This window comes from Amblyraja radiata, chromosome 15 (assembly GCF_010909765.2).
Source record: "Amblyraja radiata isolate CabotCenter1 chromosome 15, sAmbRad1.1.pri, whole genome shotgun sequence".
In the NCBI taxonomy this organism is placed as follows: Eukaryota; Metazoa; Chordata; class Chondrichthyes; order Rajiformes; family Rajidae; genus Amblyraja; species Amblyraja radiata.
In genome coordinates, this window is record NC_045970.1 from 10,135,048 (window position 1) to 10,160,551 (window position 25,504).

General features: G+C 42.6%; 1 protein-coding gene across 1 annotated transcript in view; it reads left to right on the forward strand.

Moving 5' to 3' along the window:
- The first annotated feature begins 10,832 nt into the window (after positions 1–10,832).
- Positions 10,833–25,504, forward strand: part of LOC116981020 (heparan sulfate glucosamine 3-O-sulfotransferase 1-like) — a 194,452-nt gene continuing 179,780 nt past the window's right edge. Inside the window, exon 1 of the mRNA XM_033033630.1 lies at positions 10,833–11,116. The gene's annotated coding sequence lies outside the window, so the exon portion shown is untranslated. The remainder of the gene's footprint in view (positions 11,117–25,504) is intronic.

Below are 25,504 nucleotides of genomic sequence, written 5' to 3' on the forward strand. Positions count from 1 at the left end.
AGGCAATTTCCAACAAAGTGGAAACGCTGATTGTCCTCCGATTTAGAAAAAAATAATTCTTATTCTGGCATTTTTTCTTACTCTGGGGGAAAAAAGGAGGGTGAGATATAGATATAGAACAAATGAATGAAATATATGCCAAAATGTAATGTTGATAAAGGAGACAGGCCAATGTTAGCTCTGGGCCAGGTTAAAACAAGTACAGGCAATGAGATTCAACAAGATGATTGGGAAGCTAGTGCGACTTGGGTGGGGGAGGGATGGAGAGAGTTAGGGGATGCAAGGGTTACTTGAAGTTAGGGAAATCAATATTCATACAGCCCAAGCGAAATATGAGATGCTGTTCCTATAATTTGCGTTTGGCCTCACTCTGATAATGGAGGAGGCCTTGGACAGAAAGGTCAGTGTGGGAATGGCAGGGGAGTTAGTGTTTGGTAACCGGGTGATCAGGTAATCCTGACTTCACCATCTCCATAATAGTCCCTTTATCCTACTTATCTCTCCCCGACACTCTTTGCAATGTGTAGCCCATTTATTCTCTCTCTTTCCCAGTTTAAATGAAATGTTAACTGTTCTCTTTTTGACTCACTGAGTGATTTCAGCAATTTATGATTTCATTTTAGATTTGCAGCATCTGCAGTTTTTTTTATTTTGATTTTGCGCAAAGGTGCTCAGTAGCAACTAATGCATTAACTTGCAAATTGATACTGCAGTAGACAGTTCAATAATATGTCAAGTCATTTAATCTGGTGGGTTCAGCTAGATATCGTTGATGGAAAGTGCCATCAAACTGAAGATCAGATCTGTACAGACGTCAAGATTAATGATGGCCAAAGATGCTCAAAATATGGCAGCATGGCGGTGTAGTGGTTGAGCTACTGCCTTACGGCGCCAGAGACCCGGGTTCGATCCTGACTGCGGGTGCTTGCTGTACAGAGTTTATACGTTCTCCCGTGACCGCGTGGGTTTTCTCCAAGATCTTCGGTTCCCTCCCACACTCCAAAGACGTGCAGGTTTGTAGGTTAATCGGCTTAGTATAAATGTAAAATTGTCCCCACTGTGTGTTGGGTAATGTTAGTGTATGATGGTCACAGGTTAGCATGGGCTCGGTGGGCCGAAGAGCCTGTTTCTACGCTGTATCTCTAAACTAAACTAAGTGCAATGGATGGCGGGTACAAATTCCTATTAAGCTAACCAACTTTAATGGGGTGGACAAAATGTGTAGGAAGGAACTAGCCTGGTCTGAAGAAGGGTCTCGACCCAAAACGTCTCCCATTCCTTCTCTCCAGAGATGCTGCCCATCCCGCTGAGTTACTCCAGCATTTTGTGTCTATCTTTAATTGGGTGGGACTGGCTAAACCAAGTTAGAAAAATCTCTCTTCAAAATCACATACACCATCTCCACTGTTATATAGGGCACAATGCACATAATCAAATCAGACCAAATGCAAAGCCAGTCCAGTTGTAAACCAAGAGCCTCAAAGCATCAAGTGGGGAAGCAATTAGACAGGCTGGAACTTGGGGCCGTGCTTTCATAACTGATATGCATTAGAGGGTAAGATCAATTGTTACAGTGCCCGAGCCAAATGAAATGGCGAGGCTGTTTAGAGATGACTAAACAACTGAAGAAAGCTGTGGAAAAAGAAAATCTAATTTTGGAGGAAGTTTCCGGGAGATTATGTGAAAATATTATGAATTTGAAACAAACTAAATGCATGCATTTGCAAAAGTAAGTTGTGTGCCATGGTTTGAAGGTTGATGGCGTTGCCCTTTGACTTGTGAAGATAATAATATCTCTCAGCCAAATTTCCCAAGGCTGAAATTACAGCCGGGCCAGGGATGATGCAGCAGTGTGCACAGCACTCAGAGCACTTGCTTGTTGAAAGTGGATGTGAAATGGATGTGGAGCAAGGGGTAACATGAAGATGGCATGCAAAGGTTTATTGTGATATTATGCGGAAGTTAAGGTTGGCATGTGATGTTTCAAATTATGCCACGTGTGCAATAATAGGCTACATGATGCTATGGGATAACTGTTCCTTTCATTCCTTGTGCTTACACAATCATGTCCAAATCGCAAAGAAGAGGCATGGAATACTATTTGGAATTGAGGAGATTCCAGCAGTTTGCTACAAAGTGAAAGATGTGTGAAACGTACACCTCCAGATTCAGGGACAGTTTCTTCCCAGCAGTTTTCAGGCAACTGAACCATCCTACCACAACCAGAGAGCAGTCCTGAACAATTATCTACATCATGATAACATTAATACAGATGTGCTGTGTTTCAGTAGATTCAAGAAGACGTTGCAGGCAGCATCTCCAGTTGTGCAGCAGATCCTCAGTACTGTACTGGAGAAGCTCAAGTGTCTGGGGCACGTCATTGACCCTCAACTCGGTGACCGACTCAACAGGTATAGGAAGGAACTGCAAATACTGGATTACACCGAAGATAGACATAAAATGCTGGAGTAACTCAGCGGGACAGGCAGCATCTCTGGAGAGAATGAATGGGTGACATTTCGGGTGAATGGATGAAAAAGGGTCTCGACTGGAAACGTCACTCATGCCTTCTCTCCAGAGATGTTGCCAGTCCCGCTGAGTTACTCCAGCATTTTCTGACTGACTCAAGATTGTATCCATTGAGCTACGACTGACATACTGATGTACCAACATACTCAACTGTTGTAAAAGCACAATTAAATTTTAAATGTAACACATTATTTAGCACATTTTGTGAAATACCTTGTGATTGGAGCAAAAATCCAGCTGTGTACACTTCCATACCTCAGGTATTCAGCCTTCTAAATTTTAACCCTCAAGGGAATATCCTTAGACATTTCCTTAAAAAGATTAATTATTGCCAATTAAATGCAATTGACCATATCTTGCACTCTTGATTATGATCATAAGATCATAAGTTCACAAGAGATAGGAGCAGAATTAGGCCATTCAGCCCATCATGTCTACTCCGCCATTCAATCATGGCTGATCTATTTATCAAACATCTATCTATCTCTGCCTTAAAAATATCCACTGACATTGCCTCCACAGCCTTCTGTGGCAAATAATTCCACAGATTCACCACTCTCTGACTAAAGAAATTCCTCCTCATCTCCTGCCTAAAAGAACATCCTTTAATTCTGTGGCTATGACCCCTAGTCCAGGACTCTCCCACTAGAGGAAACATCCTCTCCTCATCCACTCTGGCCAAGCCTTTCACTATTCTCTATGATTCAATGAGGTCTCCACTCATTCTTCTGAACCCCAGCGAGTACAGGCCCAGTGCCGTCAAACGCCCATCGTATGTTAACCCACTCATTCCTGGAATCATTCTTGTAAACCTCCTCTGGACCCTCCCTAGAGCCAGCACATCCTTCTTCCGATATGGTTGAAATTATTCTTCGCAGAAAATTCATTCCCAGCCCTCCATTTTACCAGGAAGATACAAAGTGCTGTCTGTTCCCTCAGAGGTGAGTCATGCATCATGGCTTAGCTGGGTGCCAAAGCTATGGAAACATTGTTCTTACTTCTGAATACTGCTGAAGCACTCAAGATATTCCAAAATAATTAAAAATCAAACAAGCCATTAAAAAAAGTTTCACATTCACCAGCTGGCAGTCACCAGCATATTTGGGACTTAAACTGGTAACAACTAGGGAAACAATGGCGTTTTTGCAAAATCCAGTCTATTTCATTTACTGGCTATGAGAAGTTGTGAGAATGGTAAACAGAAGGTTTATAATGTTTTTTTAATAGGTTATTTGCAATTATAGGCTATTCACAAATAATTAGCTGGACATTGCAAATTATTTATCTGCGACATACATATGTTCTGCTACATTCATGCAACTGCTGCAGCTTGTCATCGACTCTTGATTCTCTTCTGCAATGATCCAACGACCCACTCAATTCAATGGCAATTAGCAACATTCAATAAATGTTGGTCTTGCACTCATGCCTAGATCCTGAAAATACGTGTTACCACTTTTAACAATCTCAAAGAATATTCTTAGCAAACCCTTGGAACCCTTGCTTGATTGACAATGTTTACTTTCAGTGATATGTAAATAGGTTTGAATGGAAACCTGAAATGGATCTCAAATCATGAAACCAGTGACATTTTCAACATAATGTAGATTTGGATCACTGATTATGCCCGCAGCAGAAATTCAACCTGGATATTGGATGGTTTCTTAAAAAATAATTTTAATTGAAACTACAAAACTATATGTTAATCCTCCAATGTGCTGTGAGCAAATTAATCGAATATAAATAGTTCAATAGTGCTTTATTTGTCTCATATGCAACTGCACAGTGAAAGTCATTTTGCGTATATAACATAAGCGAACACCACCATTACTGGCACCAATGTTCAAAGTCCAATGTCCGGTTGATCCACACACTCAATGTAGTGGAGCAGTACCCATGAACCGATGTCCTTCTATTCTCCTCTCCTCGTCCGGCCATCTTTGTGCCCCGGGGGCGCCCCCTGCAGCTGACCTGAAGGCGCTGGAGGCATCACCCTGGTTCACCCTCTCATCAGTCCTTGCTCCACGCGTCCGACAAGATGAATAGGAAATCATGAAATCTGTGCAGGTCATTGCTCAGAATGTTTTATAACTCAGCCCCCTTATTATCTAATTGAATTGCTCAACCATTCAGTGCAAGTAGATGTGATGTAATAGTACATGCAGCATTCAAAAGTGAATGTGAATCTGAATCTGAATCTGAATTCCAATTTGAGGGTTCCTGGGATTGGGATTGGGATTGGGAATGGGAATGGGAATGGGAATGTGAATTCAAGAGATAAAGTTACCAGAACAGTCCAAGCAGGCAAAGGCAGTAATTTGTTCATTTTGTTAATAACCCCAATATTAGTCCCAAAAAGCTGAACTCTTTAGTACAACCAAAGACATTCCATAGAAGTTCAGGTTGAGGTTAGTGTTGCGTAGGGTTCAAGAAACTGAAGGTTTTTGAGAAGAAACTACTCTTGAACCTGGAGATCATTGTCTTCAGGCACTTGTACTTTTCCCCGATGGCGGGAGTGAAATGAGAACATGGCTAGGATGGTGTGAGTCTTTGATGATTCTCACTGCCTTTTTGAGGCAGCACCGGCTATAGGTCCCTTTGATAGTGAGGAGGTCAGTGCATGTGATGGTCAGGCAGTGTCTTCCACTCTCTGTAGTCTCCTTCATTTCTGGGCGTTGGAGTTGCTGAACCAGGCTGTAATGCAACCAGTCACAGTGCTCTCTGTCGTACACCTGAAGAGGCTCAAGAGAGTATCTCCTCCAACTTCCAATGTAGAGGCATTGCTGAGCTTTTTTGTGATTGCATCAATGTACTGGGTCGAGGGCAGATTTTCAGAGATATGGGACTTGAAGCTGTCGACTCTCTCCACTGCCAGAGGGGTGGAGAATAGCTAACATCCATATATTTAAGAATATTAGAGATATGCCAGGAAACTACAGGCTGGTGATCTTTCTGTGAGGTGGGAGATTGCAACCTTCACGTGGTCAGCCCTGTTTCGACGAATGCAATCAACCCGGCGAGCACAATCAAATAAGATCAAATAGAACAAGTTGTCCGACAACTTTAGGTTGTGCACACCATACACAAGAAGAAGAAGAAGAAGAAGAAGAAGAAGAAGAAGAAGAAGAAGAAGAAGAAGAAGAAGTGATCTTTCTGTTAGAGGTTGGGAAATTTACTGTAGAAAAACCTTCCACCATCTGCTTCCTTCCAAGTAACCAATTCTGTATCCAGTGGCCTAGCCCCTGCATCCCAAGTGTCTCCTTTTCACCTTATTTCAGGGACAGTTTCATCCCAGCTGTTATCAGGCAACTGAACCATCATACCACAACTAGAGAGCAGTGCTGGACTGCTAACTACCTCATTGGAGACCCTCGGACTATCTTTGATCGGTCTTTACTTGTTTTGTCTTACACTAAATGTTATTCCCTTTATCATGTATCTGTACACTGTGAATGGCTCGATTATAATTATGTATTGTCTTTCTGCTGACTGGTTAGCACGTAACAAAAGTTTTTCACTGTACCTCGGTACAGGTGACAATAAACTAAACTAAACGGAACTATTTCGAAAGATATTTTCTTAATTATTTTACAGATGTACTGCATTCATTAGATGATCGCCATCTATTACATTCCTAGAGGGTGCAGATGACCAAGGATGAATATAACTATAGCAGGTCTGGCTAGGTATTAGCATGTCCCAGTCCACAGTACAGAAATCTACACTGAACGCACCAGTGTCGAGCTGACAGAGTTCTGCATCTTCAGAACAACTGTTTTAGAATGAGGTGATTCCACAAACAAACATGTGTAGGAAGGAACTGCAGATACTGGTTTAAACCGAAGATAGACACAAAATGCTGGAGTAACTCAGCGGGACAGGCAGCATCTCTGGAGAGAAGGAATGGGTGATGTTTCGGATCTGAAGTAGGGTCTCGACCCGATGCTGCCTGTCCCGCTGAGCTACTCCAGCATTTTCTATCTATCTTCGCTACAAACATTAGAAACATAGAAAATATGTGCAAGAGGAGGCCATTTGGGCCTTCGAGCCAGCACCACCATTCATTGTGATCATGGCTGATCATCCACAATCAGTAACCCGTGCCTGCTTTCTCCCCATATCGCTTGATTCCGCTGGCCCCTAGAGCTCTATCAAACTCTCTTTTTAGTTCATTTAATGAATTGGCCTCTACTGCCTTCTGTGGCAGAGAATTCCACAAATTCACAACTCTCTGGGTAAAAATTATTTTTCTCATCTCTGTTTTAAAAGACTTCCCCTTTATTCTTAGACTGTGCCATCTGGTTCTGGACTCCACCAACATTGGGACCATTTTTCCTGCATCTAGCTTGTCCAGTCCTTATATAATTTTATACGTTTCTATAAGATTCACTTTCATCCTTCTAAATTCCAGTGAATACAAGCCCAGTGTTTCGAATCTTTACTCATATGACGGTCCAGCCATCCTGGGGATTAACCTCGTGAACCCAAGCTGCACTGCCTCAATTGCACGGATGTCCTTCCTCAAATTAGGAAACCAAAACTGCATACAATACTCCAGATGTGGTCTCACCAGGGCCCTGTACAACTGCAGAAGCCTCTTTACTCCTATACATTCTGGAAATACGGCTAGAGGATCGACTGAGAATGGGGAACTTAAAGAAATAGTACTGAAAAAATAATTTGAATGAAAAGCCACCTGCTGCCTTGACCTAACGGCCGACATTCAAAGATTTTGAAAGATATAAACACTGATATAGTAAATCCATTAATTTTATTCTTCCAGAATTCCCTGGACTTTATTGCTAATTCCCATGTAGCAGTAAGTGGCAAAGTTAAATGTGTTGTTGAATAAAAGAAGAAGAGAGAAAATGTGGGACTTTATGTCACTAGGCTGGCAACATCAGCAAAGTAAATACTAGAATTCACTGCAGAAATCATTATAACATGACACATATAGAATCATAATAAGATTGAAAAATCGCTTGGAAAGTGGAATAGAGATTTTGACTTTGTAACTAACAAGGTGAAATGGAAGAAATTGAGGTTGTAATATTTGTGTTTCAAACGGCCTTCAGTTGTTGCCAACACAAAATCAGGGACCCTGGGAATAGCAACAATATACCAGCAAGGGTTGGGGATTGATTAAAGGACAGATGATTTACAGTGACTAATTAAGTAATTTTCGTGTGGCAGGTTATGTTGAGTGGGTATTGTGAGGTTTAGTTTGGTTTGGTTTGGTTTAGTTTAGTGATACAGCATGGAAACAGGGCCTTGGGTCCACTGTGGCTACACTGACCAGTGATCATCTATTCGCACTGGTTCTATGATACCCCACTTTCTCAATAACTCCCTACACACTAGGAGCAATTTTAAAGAGTCCAATTAACCTAGAAACCCACACGTCTTTCTGATGTGGGAGGAAACTGGAGCACCCGGAGGAAACCCACGTGGTCACAGGAAGAACGTGCAAACTCCACACAGAGAATGTGTGAATTCCACACAGCGAACTAAGTTACTTTGGTCAAGTTAACTTTGGTTCGGTTACTTGTATTCTAGATCAGTGTCTATATGAGTGGACTGGGAGTCATGTTTTGACTCTATAAAAGTTTACAAAAGATACAGAGATTGGCTGGCATATAAGCTTTGTTAAAGAAGCAAAAAGACTGTAAAGATTTAAGGAACAAGGCAGATCAAACAGAATGTAGAAAGCAGAGTTAACTACTTGGACAGATAAAATAGAAAAAGTGATTTCCTTAAAATTGTGAAATATTGAGAAATTGAAAAGCAAAATCTGCAATTAAAATCAGTAAATGTCGGAGATGTTCATCGGGTCAGGCAGCGCCTGTGGAGAGAGGTACAGGGCTACATTTTTCCGGATAGACACAAAAAGCTGAAATAACTCAGCGGGACTGGCAGCATCCTTGGAGAGAAAGAATGGGTGACATTTCGGGTCAAGATCTTTCTTCAGACATTTTCCAGGCAGTGATAAAGGGTCAATAACCTTATTCATAAACTCCTTACCTGAAATGCTAAAAGGGCCTGTCCCACTATACAAGTTTACTCAAGAGCTCTCCCGAGTTTAAAAAAAATCAAACTCGTGGTAAGTACGTAGAATGAACGTAGCTGGTACGTCGGAGCTCGGGACGTCTCTTTGCGACTAGTAATGCTAACGGCAGGTACTCGGGAACGCGGTAAGCTTGTGAAGTTTTTTCAACAGTGCGGAGAGTGTACACGGGAGTCTCCGAGTACCTATGAACGGCTATTACCGTAATTCTCCGAGTTCGAATCAGGGGAAACTCGGGAGAACTCTTGAATTATCTCATCCAGTGGGACAGGCCCTTAACACTGCTTCTCTCTCCACGGATGCTGCCTGACCTGCCACGACACTGGGAAATGTTGGTCTCCAGAGATTCCAGGATATCTTGGGAAATAACTCACTTAAAAGTAAGGTACATTTTCAGCAAGGTGGAAAGCAAACATGTTGATTTTATTGCATTGGGATTGAAATAAAAGGAGAGTCATCAATGTCTTCATTGGGACAACATGGTAAAGTGTGCAGATTTGGTATCCTGGTCTCAAGAACACTGTAAATACCAAGGAAAGGTTTAGACTAGCATATCAGGAGAGATCAAGCAGACTAAATGAACGAGTAGACAAAATGCTGGAGTAGCTCAGTGGGACAGGCAGCATCACTGGAGAGAAGGAATGGGTGATGTTACAGGTCGAGACCCATTCCTTCTCTCCAGAGATGCTGCCTGACCCGCTGAGTTACTCCAGCATTTTGTGTTTATCTTCAGTGTAAACCAGCATCTGCACTTCCTTCCTACACTAAATGTAGTCTAAATGCCCAGTTTTAAAAAGTGAAAACATAACAAATCTTGAGTCCATGCAGGTTAGATGTGGGGGGGGGGGGGGGGGGTGAGGAGGGAGGAAGTTGGGACATCTCCAACTGGCAGCTTGTCTCAGGAAAAGGGCTTAACTCTTTAGGACTGAGATGAGGGATAATTTATTTGCTTAGAAGGGTCTGAATCTCTGAAATTCTATGATGCTCCTCAATCATGTCTGAGATTGATAGATTTGTGAATGCTAAGGGAATGAAAGGAAATAAAGATAATGTAGGAAACTGACATTGATTGGCATTGAGATTGGCACTTGTGATCTTATGGAATGTTGGAGTAGGCTCCACAGACTGACTAGCCGGCTCCTGGACTCATTTCTAAAGAAAACTCTTTAACTGAGATTGTTTCAGCACTTACAGTTTCACCGGTAAGATTCAGTAAATTCATAAAACCTATGGACCTGATGATCATACAAAATCAGTTAGTTACCATCATCCCTACTGAGTGACTAATAGATCAAAAATGATAAACCACTTCTCGTAATCTTTGACAGACACAAAAAGGTGGAGTAACTCAGCGGGACAGGCAGCGTCTCTGGAGAGAAGGGATGGGTGATGTTTCGGGTCGAGACCCTTCTTTCTCGTAATCTTTCAGTCTTAGATAATGATTCCAGATTGTAATTTTTTATTGGATGTCAAAGAGAAGGTGAGCATTTATTTCCTATCATGAGTCACCTCTTGAATTGCATGAATTGTTGGTCTATTTCAGAGGACAGTTATTTTGTTACTGCAACAATAGTTCTGGAGTTATATGAAGGCTAGACAAGGTAAGTCCAGCCGAGTTCCTTCTCAAATGGGTGCGCCTTTAAGACAATACGGTAGATCATCCCAGAAATCTTATTGAACTGAATTTAAATTCCCCAGCAGCTGTGGTGTGGTTTAAACATCCTCCATTATATCAGGGGGGCAGATCTCTGGATAATAATTTAGTAATTTGCAACTCTGCTATTGTGTATATTCTTGGCTCTCCTAATCTATCCAACCAGCAAGTTTTGCAGTTAAAATCAGCCCATATTTCATAATGTAGGTTATATATCAATTGACATTTTTAAAAGGAACGGCTGCAGCTATTTAAGCACTGGATAAGGGAGAATAATAGATCGCGTTTCTGTGGAGTCTATTTGTGTCTCCCAAGGTTTGAACAAATTAATTTTTTTTCATGAATACAGAATAACGCAATCACACTGAAAGTGTATGGGTATCAATGAGCATCCAGTATCTTAAAAATAACGACATCTCCCGTAAGATTCTCACACATAGACGCCAGTGTTTAAATCGCTGTTGTCATCTGACAAAACTCCTCCTAGTGTATAATGTGAAGCTGAGCCCTCTGCTCGTGGTTCTTCTGCCAGGGTTTTATTAGCTTGCTGTTCATGAAGTGACAAGCATTCCACCTCAGCAGCAGACGGGGAAATGTAAACTGCACTGAGCTGAAAGCTCTGCAGCTCAGCCGAGTTCCACTTAAATAAGCTGTCTTTTGCTGGATCATTGTATGGTCACTGGAAATGATTAATTGATAATGAAGTGGTTGATGTTGATGCATTTATTTGGAACGGACTGTGCCACAAGCCGCTGCTTGCAGTGAAAGTGAATGGTAGTAAAGCGAAGGAGAACACTCCATCTGAATTCTTTCGGCATTTGGGAGAAGCTGAGGGACCAATCGCATCACATCTAATTGCTCACTTAAAGGTAAAAAACAAAGAAAAACTATGTTATGCTTTGTGACGAGTGCAGGTTGCTGGAATGGAGATGAAAGTACAGCTAATTGCTGAGAATAAACTCATATGTTTTCATTTAATAACTGGGTGTAAGGTGTTTTTGTCTGTAATATTGTAACTTTAGTGTAAGAATTCTAAATTTATACGCATATAAAGATAAACAGCTTAATACAGTGCTGGAGGAGTAGTGCCTACCTTTATGTTAGAATGTTAAAAAAAAATGAACATTACATAATTTGGGATAAATGTTAGCAGTTAAAGGTTTAAATCTAAGTTCTTTTGTTGTACAGTTATTTATTAATATCAATTCCACAGCTAGATTTTAAGCTGCACGCCATACTGTACATAGTAATGTGATACTAAAATATATTATTGTGATAAGCTTTGTATATGAATCGAATACCATTTCACATGATACCATAAGGTTGAAGGAAACTTGAGTGTTTTAGTATATGGTGTCTGGGAGAAATTAGCTATACATATTTTGCATAGTGTACCATTAAGATGACTTGAATGTGTTTTTTAATCAACTTTACCCATTAAAAACTGGATTGCTCACAGGATATAATTCTGTCATTCTCAGAAGAATTAATTGCAAACAAGGAAGAGGTGCTACATGTCTGACAGAAAATTGCATCAGAGTGAAGCAAATAGTTACTTTATATATATTGACTTGTTGGTTGAAATGTGCGGGACACAAAGATACGGAACCCTCTGCGACACCGGGATATAACTAGCTGCTACTTTCTGACTAGAAACCATTCTTTAAGGTTCATGTAAATTGGATCATCCGCCCCTCTGCTTCCATATGTAGCTTCCTTTGACTGAATACTTGAAGTTGAAAGAACCAAAATTTGACATGTGCAGTGGAGAATAAATCAAGTGAGAGGAAGCCCATTATTTTCATACTCCACTGCTCTGACAGCATCGCTTCGACTTTCTGTGATAAACGATGCAAAATTAAAGTTAAATATCATGATTAAATCTAATAAGCTATTTAAGCAGGTGTTGGAAACAGACTGCCACCTGATTAATGCCCTGTGAGATAATTTATTCGGTCAGCGACCTCGTGGAAGTTTAACTGGATATTTTTGGACCACAGCCATCGTTCATTCATGGTGTTACCAAGTCTGGCCAACACTGCCAGTTCGCGAAAATCCTTTGTTATATTCCTTTAAATAAAAATAATATTGAATAAATGCGGCTATTGCACCGATTGCATAAAGGCAGCAGGTTGGAGAACAGGAAGGGAATAGAAGTATTATTTTTAGACCTGTGAAAAATGTCAGCAACAGCTCCTGGTTGCCATTAATTTTGTGACAAAACCCAGGCATGGTGTTGGATATTTCACTAACTGATGCAAGCTTTAGGTCTAACTTGCCATCTTTTGATCTTGTTTTCAGTTGGAAATTGTTCAAGGTAACAGTTCGGAAAATGAATAGAAAATTCCCCAAACTTATTTTATATATTTTATGCCAGGTTCACGCTACGCATTTTATTACATTCCCGTGAAATTACTGTTGATGGTGAGAGGATTTGAGGGGTGTAGACAGATTGAATGAATGAAGAAATCCCAGATGCATCGGAAAGTGTAAGAAGATTGAGGTCTTCAACATTGGTAGAAAAACAGAGAGGCAAGATGTATTTCGAATGGTGAGAGGTTGAATGTTGGCATTCAAAGAGACCTGAGTGTCCTTGTACACAAACCACTGAAACTTAACAAACAGATACAGCAAGCAAGTAGGAAGGCCGCTCTTTATTTACAAGAGGATCTGAGTACTTGAAAAAGGATATTCTTACGATAGCGTGAATGGCGATAAAGTTTTGCAGATTGAGTCCGGTGAAGGAGGGTTGGTCCCATCGGGAGAGATTAAACAGGCTGGGCAAACTCTCTGGAATTCAGAAGGATAAGAGACAGTCTCATTGAACCATATAAAGTTCTTACTGGTCTAGATGACGTTTCCACCACTGCCACCTGGGTTGACGATAGTCAAGGACAAGTCATAGAATAGTAGTCAGCCATTCAGAACTGAGATGAGAAAATAAATGCTTACCCAAGGCTGGTGAATGTTTTGAATTTACTACTAGTGTCATATGTAGAGACTAAGTACCTTCACGATATTAAGGGAAGCAAGGGATATGGTGACAAGGTAAAATATCAACCATGGTTTTATTGAATGCTGGAGTAAACAGAAGGCACCAAACAATTGCTCCTGATTCAATTTCGAATACTCTAATGTTATTGAATAACATTTTTTTAATGCTGGGAGCTATGAGCATTAAACATTTATATACATGTTTTAATTGTTTGTACTTAAATATGCTTTAGCAAGCCCACATTCAACGAGGATTATTGATTATTTTACATCAAAGCTCATTACATTTGCGCCCATATCACGTTCACATCAGCTACCAAGTTTGTAAATGACAGCAAACTAGAAGAAGAGTCTGAAGAAGGGTCTCGACCCAAGACGTCACCTATTCCTTTTCTCCAGAGATGCTGTCTAACCCGCAGAGTTACTCCAGCTTTTTGCGTCGATCTTCAGTTTAAACCAGCATCTGCATTTCCATCTTACACAAGCTAGAGGTTAAGTTGATTGTAACACTTTATATGTAAAGTAAGAATTTGTAAATGGTTAAAATGGTGACTGACGATATTTAGCCAAGATTGGAGGTTAAACATGTTGTGACGTCCATGCTGTCTGTATGATGCAGAATTATCTAAAGATAGAGTTGAAAGCATTCCAATGATGTTAGTTTTTGCCAATTACTGATTTGAAACGGCAATTAATACAATGAACTGGATGCATAACCATTTCCTGTTCTGGTCACCTTAGTGTTAACATTATCTATTTAATGAGTTATGTCTTTGGAATTCAGCATGAACTAGTAGTGTCAGAATAATAAAAGTGGGCCCTTTGGCCATCAGATCCACGTTGACCTTTTTGCTAATCACATTTGCTTGCATGAGGACCATATCATTGCCTACCAGTATTATGTAACTAGACTGAACTGAGTGGAGGTTCTCTTCCCCAGCTTCTAATCCTCCAATTTTGACCAGGGATTCCCAGGGGTCCAGTGGAATATTATATGTTTTCGAAGGTGCTTTAGAACATCCCCAAAATGTTTTCTCTCTCCTCGAGGAAATCTCTTGCCGTGATGTTTGGAATTGATTAACCGTTTCAAGAATATGATGCCAATCATGTTGACATCTCGCCTGTTCCTCTGAGCAGACTGTGCATAATTACAGCCTCAATGAGGGGATTGTTGCCCATTAGTTCACTTTCCTGTCAGTGGATTTGAAGGATTTTCTGGAGACAGCATTGGTGTATTTCTCCAATGCTTTGCTATGCCTGCCTTAAATAGTCCATGCCTTCAAGTTCATGAGCATAAGTGATAGGAGCAGATTCAGGCCATTCAGCCTATTAAGTCTACTCCGCCATTCAATCACGGCTGATCTATCTCTCCCTCTCAACCCCATTTTCCTGCCTTCTCCCCATAACCTCTGACACCTGTACTAATGATAAGGAAGTATCATTGTGCTCGGCCTGCCTAAGTTATGTAATCAGATTGGATAAACTAGAGGTTCTTTATTTTGGTAATTGAAAAGGAAAATCAATGCCCTCCCCCGCTCTCCATCTAACCGAGAATGATATGGAAGATGACCTCTGATAGCTCCCCAGCTACTTCTCCTCCAAGTGCTATTTTGTAACAAGGTACATTAAAAAAACAGAGAAACAACACGGCAATATTTGACCCCAGCTTACATGGGGATTTGGTCAGTGATAAATTGTTCATAAGAATCATAACTTGCATGTCCTCACATAACAGACATTGATTGGAGATGTATTTCTGGGAGAATATTATATAAGGGGCAGCACGGTGGTGCAGCGGTAGAGTTGCTGCCTTACAGCGCCAGAGACCCGGGTTCGATCCCGACTACGGGTGCTGTCTGTACAGTGTTTGTAGGTTCTCCCCGTGACCTGCGTGGGTTTTCTCTGAGATCTTCGGTTTCCTCCCACACTCCAAAGACGTACAGGTTTGTAGGTTAATTGTCGCTAGTGTGTGTACACTGACACCCCTTCCGCTCCCACCACACTCCGTAGAATAGTGTTAATGTGCGGGGATCGCAGGTCGGCGCAGTCCCGGCAGGCCGGAGGGCATGTTTCCACGCTGTATCTCTAAACTAAACAAAACTAAACCGATATCCCACAACCATTTCCAGAGAGACTATTGATAATTCATAGATTTAAATAAAATGACCCATGTGGTGTATTGATCTTAACTTATGCTGGTCAATTGTAAGTGTATTTGAAGAATTATATGGCTCATTTCTCCACTCATTCAGATGGTGGCCAATGGCTGGTGTCACATCAAGAGTAAGGATATGATGACCTATATGTGGACAGTCTAATAATGCAAATCAGTGTAACGCTATATAATATGATTATTCCCCGTGGCATTATCTAGAAATAAAAATGTGTTTGGAGATCCTAACTTCAATAACATGATGTAAAGAGAGCAGTAACTAAAGGTAGCAGAGTTAACAGTCTGAAGAATGTTCACGACCCGAAACGCCTCCCATTCCTTCTCTGCAGCGATGCTACCTATCGCGCTGAGTTACTCCAGCATTTTGTGTCTACCTTAACGTACGATATGATACGATAGAACTTTATTTATCCCGAAGCATGACATTAAAGTGACGAGTGGAAAGGATTGGGGATGTACAAAGATTGGGGAGGATCCAGGTGGGGGGGGGGGGAGGGGGGGTGGGAGGGGGGGAGGGGGTGGGAGGGTGGGAGGAGGGGAGTCAGTCCACCACACGACAGAAGGGGGAGGAATTGTGCGGTTTGATAGCCACAGGAAAGAAGGATCTCCTGTGGCGTTCTGTACTGCACCTTGGTGGAGCCAATCTGCTATTGAAGGTGCTCCTCAGGTTAACCAGTGTGTCTTGGAGGGAGGGGGTGAGCTTCATTGACCACGTAGGTGGGCTTACTGATCCATTATCACTTCACTAATATTTTTCCTAAGAGTTTCTGCTGGGAGGGGGGGCGGGGGGTCCAATTCCCCAGCTTGAATCTAGGGAGCCTCGTTAATCTCTGCGAGTCAGGCTCTGTGGCAAACAATGTAGATTGATTTCACCTTAACCTCCCACTGTGTAGAATGGCTATCATATGCACACAGCAGTCAAAATATAACATAGAATGACACAGAGGGCGACACAGTGGCGTAGCGGTGGAGTTGTTGCCTTACAGCGCCAGAGACCCAGGTTTGATCCTGACTGCGTGTGCTGTCTGTACGGAGTTTGTACGTTCCCCCTGTGACTGTGTGGGTTTTCGTGCCAGTTTGTAGGTTAATTGGCTTCTGTAAAATTGTAAATTGTCGCTAGTATGTAGGATAGTACTAGTGTTCGGCCGGGTCTCGATGGGCCGAAGGTGCTGTTTCCACACTGTATCTCTAAACTAGAACTGAAAACTTCAAGATTGGTTCCGTCTGGACTGCGTATAAACAAAATACAGGAATGTTGTCTTTAGCGTCCTATTCCTCCCTCTCTATAAACTTGATTTCATCCTTTCTCAGTCAGATTAAGCCCCTGTCCCACTTACATGAGGTTGGCACGCTAATTACCTGACCTCGTGGTCAGTGGCGGACTGGGTCTAAAAATATTGGTTGCCAGGAGACAAAGGGGGCCTACTTCATCAGGGGCCCACTTGCCATCGGGCAAGCTGACACCCTGGCCAGTCCGCCACTGCTCGTGCTCACGTTGAGGCGCGACGGTCCCGCGAAGGTCGCCCACGATTTCCTGCGCCATCTGGAGCGCGTGACGTCATTTGAAGATGGACACAAAATGCAGGTGTAACTCAGCCGGACCGGCAGCGTCTCTGGAGAGAAGGAATGGGTGATATTTCGTGTCGAGACTCTTCTTCAGTCTGAAAGAAGGGTCTTGACCCGAAACGTCACCCATTCCTTCTCTCCAGAGATGCTGCCGGTCTCGCTGAGTAACTCCATATTTTGTGTCTATCTTCAATTTTCTTGGCCCTGCTCTGGGAGTAGAAGTGGGGGCGGATAAGGACCGCAACGGCCGTGAGCCCCAGGCCGAGTTCGATGATTGTTTGCCTGCTTCTGCTACTGTTGGAGGTGAGACATTGCGTCGCGCTAGGGTCTTGAGCCTGTCCCACTTCGGCCGTCAGTTACGTGACAGGCCGGTGGCGCGCAAAGATTTTGTTCGCTACAAAACTTCGGAGCGCCGCGCGATACCGTGCACAACTCCATACCCCTCCGCGCTTCTCAGTGGGACCGGTCCCGCGCAGCCATACGATGCCCGTGCGCCTCAACACGACGACGAGGTCGCGTAATTTGCATGCCAAGGACACGTAAGTGGGACAGGCCTTTTAGTCTCTGAGCTGTAGTCTCTATGTGCCAGCTTAGATTCTGCCAACTTCCTAAGCTCGCTCATCCTCAGACTCAACACATATTTCACCTTAAAGTGGGCTTGGCCCATGCACATTTCCAATTGATTGGTTAATAGTTAAAACATATACTCTAGTTCCCACTCTATCTGCCCATCACCCTACAAAGGCCTGAAAGTTCATCAATGCATGGAAAGATGCGGTTAATATGCATCCATCGGCAGCTCATTGTGTGGGTCGGAAGGAAGATGACTGAACTTTATTGCCTTCCCTCACGTTGATTCCACTGTGTGGGGATGTTTATGTTAAACTCTATCGTGTATTGTGTTCTTTTTTTATTCGTATGACTGTATGGTAACTCACATCTCACTGTACCAATTGGTGCATGTGATAATACATGTTACTTGAACTTGAAGTTGAACTGCAGATGCTGGATTAGACTGAAATTAGACACAAAAAGTTGCAGTAATTCAGTGGGTCAGACAGCATCTCTAAAGAACAGGAATAGGTGGTGTTTCGGGTCTGAAGAAGGGTCTCGACTCGAAACCTCATCTATTCCCTTTCTCCAGACATGCTGCCTGACCCGCTGAGTTATTTCAGCTTTTTGTGTCTAACTTCAGCTCAATGTATGTTTTTAGTATTGGACTGCTATTGCAAATTGTCATTACGCATGAACCACAGGTATCATGAGCGATACTATAGACCTTGCAGGTAAACAATAGACCTTGCAGATAAGCTCTCCTGTCTCCATCAATACGTGGAACAGAAACAAACGTGAGCAAATAAAGGGTTCAGTTTGTGGGTGTGGGTTGGATTCACAGAATACAAAGATCATTCAAGGTGGAATCGGACCTTAATAGTCAAGCTCCTCTGTCTCTCTGTTTCTCTCTGTCTGTGTCTCCCTGTCTCTGTCTCTCTGTCTCTCTCTCTCTCTCTCTCTGTCAGTTTCTCTCTCTGTCTCTCTCTTTGTCTCTCTCTCTCTTTGTCCCTCTGTCTCTCTCTCTGTCTCTCTCTCTGTCTCTCTCTCTGTCTTCTCTCTCTCTCTGTCTGTCTCTGCCTCTCTCTCCGTCTCTCTCTCTCTCCCTGTCTCTGTCTCTCTCTGAGACTGTCTCCCTCTCTGTCTCCCTCTCTGTCTCTGTGCTGGCTCGAAGAGCCGAATGGCCTCTTCCTGCACCTATTTTCTATTTTCTCTGTTTCTGTCTGTCCGTCTCTCTCTCTCTGTCTCTGTCTCTCTCTGTCTCTCTCTCTCTCTCTCTCTCTCTGTCTCTCTCTCTCTCTCTCTCTCTCTCTCTGTCTCACTCTCTCTGTGTCTCTGTCTCTCTGTCTCTCTTTGTGTCTCTCTCTCTGTCTCTCTGTCTCTCTTTATGTCTCCCTCTATCTCTGTCTCTGTCTCCCTCTCTGTCTCTGTCTCTCTCTTTATCTCTCTCACACGCCTGGCCCCTCTCTAATTCTTTGGGCACAAGGGTGTTGGCACTCTGCAGCAGGTGGCGGGTTGAGGGTATTGATGAGGTTGATGGGGATCATGAATGGGTGAGGAGCTGGTGGTCAGAACACCTATTAGAATAGCAAGTGTTTCAGTTAAAGTCCATCTAACTCAGATTCCTTTCCCTGTATCAGACTCCATCAACTGCAACATGATCAAGCAGATCAATTTGAAGTTCCACCAACCCAGGTCTAGTGAGTCTGTAAATGGCTGTTTTCAAATGAAATATTGGAAACTAATGGATTAATTTATTATTTTAAAAAACTATTCGAAAATAGAAATAGGCAAAACAGGAAGGGCACGAAGTGTGGAAGATCAATAAATAACAGATATATGGAATCTTGGAGATTCTTCCATGTAACACAATGTTTCTACTTACTGTGTGAAAAATTGCCTCTGAAAAGTTGCGAGGCCCTTTCTTTCCGTTTATAAAATCTGGGATATTTTTTCCAGGCCCTCTTTTTCAAAATGTACATGGGATACCTAGACTTGTGCAGTGGAATCAACAGGGATTCTGGCTGACACTTGATGCTGAAATCTTAAGCAAAATGCCAAGTGCTGGAGGAACTCATTGGGGTCCTTCATCTCTGGGAATCCTCCATCAAACTGATTGGAGAAGGGGGGCTGCAAGTAGGAAAAGGGAGGTGGGGGCAAGGCAAAGGGAATGAAGAAGAGTCCATACACAAAACGTCACCTATCCATGTTCTCCAGGGATACTGCCAGAACCTGCTAAGTTACTCTCGCATTTTGTGTCTTTTTTAGGGGGCAGGACAAAGACTGGATGCAGGTGAGGAGGGGTTTGATCAGAAATGGGTGTTGTCAGGCTATGGATGAAATGGAGACATAAGAATGTCAGGAGACACAAGGAACTGCAGATGCAGATAACTTGAGCAAAGCGTAAAGTGCTGGAGTAGCTCAGCGTGTCAGGCAGCATCTGCGGAGGGAGTGGATAGGCATTTTTCCAATCAGGCCGAGTGTCAGATAAGAAGAGGAGAGGGGGAGTGTGAGGTAAAACCGCAGGGAGGGAGGTAGGTGGACAGGGAGAGAAGGAAAGAGAGAGGAAAGAAGGAAAATGGGGGATTCGGGATTGGAAAGGAATGTACGATGGAGGCAAAAGAAGAGATGTGAGCACACCAGGGTGGGGCTAGGGGGGGGGGGGGGGGGGTGTGCATGGGAAAGAAAGAGCGCAGGAGTTTATTACATAAAGCTGGAGAATTCAAAGTTTATACCATAGGGTTGTAAGCTACCCAAGTGGATTATGCGGTGCTGTTATTCCAGTTTGTGTGCGGTCTTACTCTGGCAATGGAGGAGGCCCAGGACAAATAGGTCATTATGGGAATAGACAATAGACAATAGACAATAGGTGCAGGAGTAGGCCATTCGGCCCTTCGAGCCAGCACCGCCATTCAATGTGATCATGGCTGATCTTCCCCAATCAGTACCCCTGTTCCTGCCTTCTCCCCATATTCTCTGACTCCGCTATCTTTAAGAGCCCTATCTAGCTCTCTCTTGAAAGTATCCAGAGAACTGGCCTCCACCACCCTCTGAGGCAGAGAATTCCACAGACTGGAATAAGCAGCAATTGGGAGTTCCAGCAGGCCTTGGCAGACAGCGCACACGTGTTCAGCAAAATGATTGCCTGGTCTACCCGACTTTGTCATTGGGAGCCTGGGAGCTCCAAACCGGCGCGGCCTTGTCGGCTTCGGCAGCCGCGGGCTCCAACCAAGAAGCGGCCGTTCAAGGTGGCCCAGCCGCCGAAAGGACTCTCCCGACGCCGGGGCAAGACCACCCGGTGAGAACGGCCAGGGACATCGGGCCTCCGTAGAGGCAATTGCGGTGGCCTCAATAGGCCTGACTTTGGGGTGAACATGGGGTGGGGACTGGACATTGTGCCTTCCTCCACAGTGCTACCCACTGTGGGGGGATGATTTTTTTGTCTGATTGTAGTCCTGTAGGTGTGTGTCCAAGATGGCTGCCGTGAAGAGAGAGTGGACGCTGGCGCGATTTGGTTGCCGCTGCTCCCTCTTCACACTGTGTTTTTGATTTTCTGTTTTTGGATTGAATTCTGTTTTTAATTTGTGTCATTGTGATGTCTTTAATTACTTGTTTTACTCCGATTATATGTTTTTATTCCGATCACTATGTAAGGTGTCCTTGAGATTTTGTATGAAAGGCGCCCATTAAATAAAATTTATTATTATTATTATTACCCTTGGATATTTGGCTCTTACTTCTATAAATGTCACAAACAAATGTGAACTGCACGGACTTTGAACCGAGGTGAGAGTAAAGTCTAAGACAGACACAAAAAGCGGGAGTAACTCAGCGAGTCAGACAACATCTCTGGAGAAACGGAATAGATGACGTTTCGGATCAAGACCCTTCTTCAGTCTGGTTCAGTGATGCTGTCTGACCCGCTGAGTTACTCCAGCTTTTTGTGTCTATCTTCAGTTTAAACACAGAGATAAAGTCCAGGTCCAGGAGAAAACAAGAAATCTGTTCTGTCCGTGCACCCTGATAGCAGTTACTGTATTGTTAATAAAATAGTTTACGGACTGCAGAAATAGAGCTAGATATTCCATAACTAAAGCTGAAGTAATTGTTAATACTAATCTATGATCTATGTGTGGGAAAGTTTTGAAGGGTTAATTTTGATCTTGTCCAACAATGTAAAACCCTAGTTAGTGAATTTCTCTTGATACTTATTTTCTTTGGGAATGGGAAAGATGTAAAATGCTCTGATGATTTGCCATCTTCCATTTTGCAATTTTTGCACAAAATCAAATGGATCCCTGTTGTGAGAGAGGTTTAATGATTCTGCTTGAGAGTTGCTTTTTATGTGTTTAGTACACTACAAAGATAATATTAATGGTATACATTAAAATAGCTGAGAGATCGACAGAGCTGCTGAAATGACAGCAGGGATCCGATTAGTTCTTGTGTATGTTTTGTTTTACTTCGCAATGAAATTGCCAAGCCGCGGAGAAAGCCACTAGGTGGCTTTGGATTAAGAGGGCTGATTCGTGGGCAGTTGCTGCTGGGACGCAAGTCGTCGGGGCTTGATCAAACCCGGCTGGGTCGCCTGGGTGAGGGTGTCTGATGTTGTGAGACCCGAAACACCTGATGACCCAGGTCACATCACTGAGGATGCATCCCAGCGCATCCAGAAGATGTATCTTTTACACATTTAATTTGTCTTTATTGCTTAAAATTTCATATCCTCTAAAAATCAAATGTATTTCTCATGGATACATTGAACATGCTTGAATAGTGTTGGATGCAAGCTTACATTACACTGATTTTAAATGGTGTGCAGACCCTTACTATGCACTTTAGTATATCCATTGCAGGCTATTACCTTACCAAGTATAGACAAATGCAAAAGAGAAGATCCATTTTATGACAAAATTCAGAGCTTTGCTTGTTTCGCTTACGTGAGACCATGAAATGTAGCATCAGGAAATATCTCATAACAAGGAAGACCAAGCAGACAAAATCGTGCTTGTTAGCCCTTATGATATATTAAGCAAACCAAGGAAATAATTGTGCGGGATGCATCTATTCACACTTACAGTCTCCGACTGATTTTCACACGAGCTCGCTTAATTAGTCAAGCACCAGAAAAAAAAGGTACATCTTTTATACCTGCTTTTCACTCGCTAAAACAATTGCTTGATACCTCCCATGATTTCCCTGTCCTAATCATTGTGGGCCTAACTTCTGATTGCCAAATTCTGAGAATAAGCATTCACGCTTTTCTTAACATTCTTCCTGTGTGTGTACTGGGTAAAAAAAAGTGGGACAAATTTACATTTATACCAAGCCGATTACCGTACACACCTGTATATCTGGAGTGTGGAAGGAAACTGAAGATCTCGGAGAAAACCCATGCAATCCTGGGGAGAACGTGTAAACTCCGTAAAGACAGCACCCATAGTCGGGATCAAACCCGGGTCTGTAAGCACTGTAAGCGTGGTAAGGCACCAACTCTACCACTGCACCACCGTGCCACCATTTTATAAACCCCTCCCCCCTGTGAAGATGCCGCTACAGAAACAAAACATGATTCAGGAAAAGATATGACAGTGTCAACCTCGATGTTTGATATATCTTTTAATATTTTCTTAAATGAACTTATTTTGCATATATAACAGTTTGAAAGGAGAAAGGGTAGAAAATGCGATGAGAATAGATAGGCAGATTGTTATTGCAAGCAGACAAAACTTAAGCAAGTGGAGTAAAAATGCACAATATTGGATTTAGTTCAAATATAAACCATTATTTTTTTTTTCTCTTGAATTTGTACTGTGTGCTGGACTAATGCTCTGTGGGCTTTCATTGCAGTAGAAGTCCTCTACACCAATGAATAAGCTAATTCAGCTGCTTTTGTTAGCTATAAAACGGTACGTCATTTGTCATTGCTGTGAAAAGTGCACCCTTTCCCACACAGAACATTAGGTGTCAGCTGGAACAGTTAACATTTGTACTTGGCAAAGGACCTAGGAGAAGTGAGGCAAACTGGAGAATTTTCCAACGTATACATAATCCAGACTTAACTCGCATACACCCAGATGGTGAAAACATTGAAAATCCTTTGCTTATGAGAGGCGAAGATTGTATTGTGTACTCTGCACAGACACAAAATACTGGAGTAACTCAGCGGGACAGGCCGCACCTCTGGAGAGAAGGAACGGGTCGAAACCCTTCTTCAGACTGTCTGATCATGTCCTGTTTCACCCAGCTGAACTGTTGGCATAATCTGCCAATTATCTCAACTTGCCAATGAAGCATTATTCTCAGGGTTCACACCGCAGTCACAGTAATAGCTTCAAAGTGCCAACGTTTTACTCTCTAAATAAAACCAACCACCAGCTTCATGAAATACATCGATATATTCTCATGAAAAAATATTAAAATCCCCACAAAAAAGCAATACAAATAAAATGATGTTCAATTAGTAAAACTAGCCAGGGTAACAAAATATATTTGCAAGGTGTTTCAGATTTACCATTAGGGGCACATTTCATTGTAAACACAGCTATTAATACATCCATTACTATAACAAATAACATCCATCTACTGATTTATTTTTCACATATCTTATTGCTGATGAGATCATCATGGGAGATGTTATACCGACTGAACATCATTTAAAATAAGTAAACAAAACAGGGTGATAGAGCAAATTTGTCAATTCAGTTGTCTACACTAATGAAGTCCTTCCTTTCTGTTGCATGACACATTGATTGGCCAGCTTCCTTGCCGATCTATTAAAAATAGATTGAGAACAATTAACTGAAAAAGTGAAGCAATGTTATGTCAATAATATTTTTACAGTCGTTACGTTTTGATCATGTTAACACTGGTCTTTTCTCTTTGAAGAAGAAATATGAGTGGGATCTGTTTGTCATATTTGACAGGTGTTTGGACAAGTTTGCTCGTACCAAGTCATTATTTTTCAACCTCTTGTTTCTGATGTTGTATAATTTCCATTTAATCTCCAGTTCATAGCTTCGTCTCCCAGAGTCCTGCATGGATGTGTTAAGATAACGAAAAAAAGGATTCTTTTTTTCCTGACATCTGCATCAAGCTAGTCTCAGAGTGACACACCTTCCTATGCTACCTTCTCCGACTGTTTCCATTCGGTGTCTATAGTGCCAGTGCAGTTGAGTTCTGACTGTATCACACCATTGTACTATATTATGGGCTTATTATGACTTACTCTATTCGCCCAGTTTTATAGCACGATAAAGGGACTGTCAGGTTATCCACACTGTGAAGGCCTGGCTGGTAATGCTGACAGATTATTCAGATCCTGAAGCCACCAATGAACAAAATGATATCTCTCTGAACATTTGGAGCCACATGCAAACAATTCACAGGTACATCTGGAATTAATTGCAGTTTGTGTTTGCTAATGGGCAGTATGGTATGACTGGTGTCTCCAGAAAAACACAACTGCTTGCATGAGCTTGATGCACAGAGGTCACACGTTGATGATGCTGGAAGAGACTCCCTGTTTTTCTACACAGGGCCATTTCAGTATAGCTTTACGGGCCTGTCCCACCTAGACGGTTTTTCAGGCGACTGCCAGCGATCGTCAAGTCGTATCAGGTCAGTGAAATACCGGCGACTGGAATGGCGACTGTCAGAGTGGAACACACACACACACACACACACACACACACACACACACACACACACACACACACACACACACACACACACACACACACACACACACACACACACACACACACACACACACACACACACACACACACACACACACACACACACACACACACACACACACACACACACACACACACACACACACACACACACACACACACACACACACACACACACACACACACACACACACACACACACACACACACACACACACACACACACATCGCTTCCTTCACCAGACAGTTATGCAGGCGGGGACAGGGCAAGC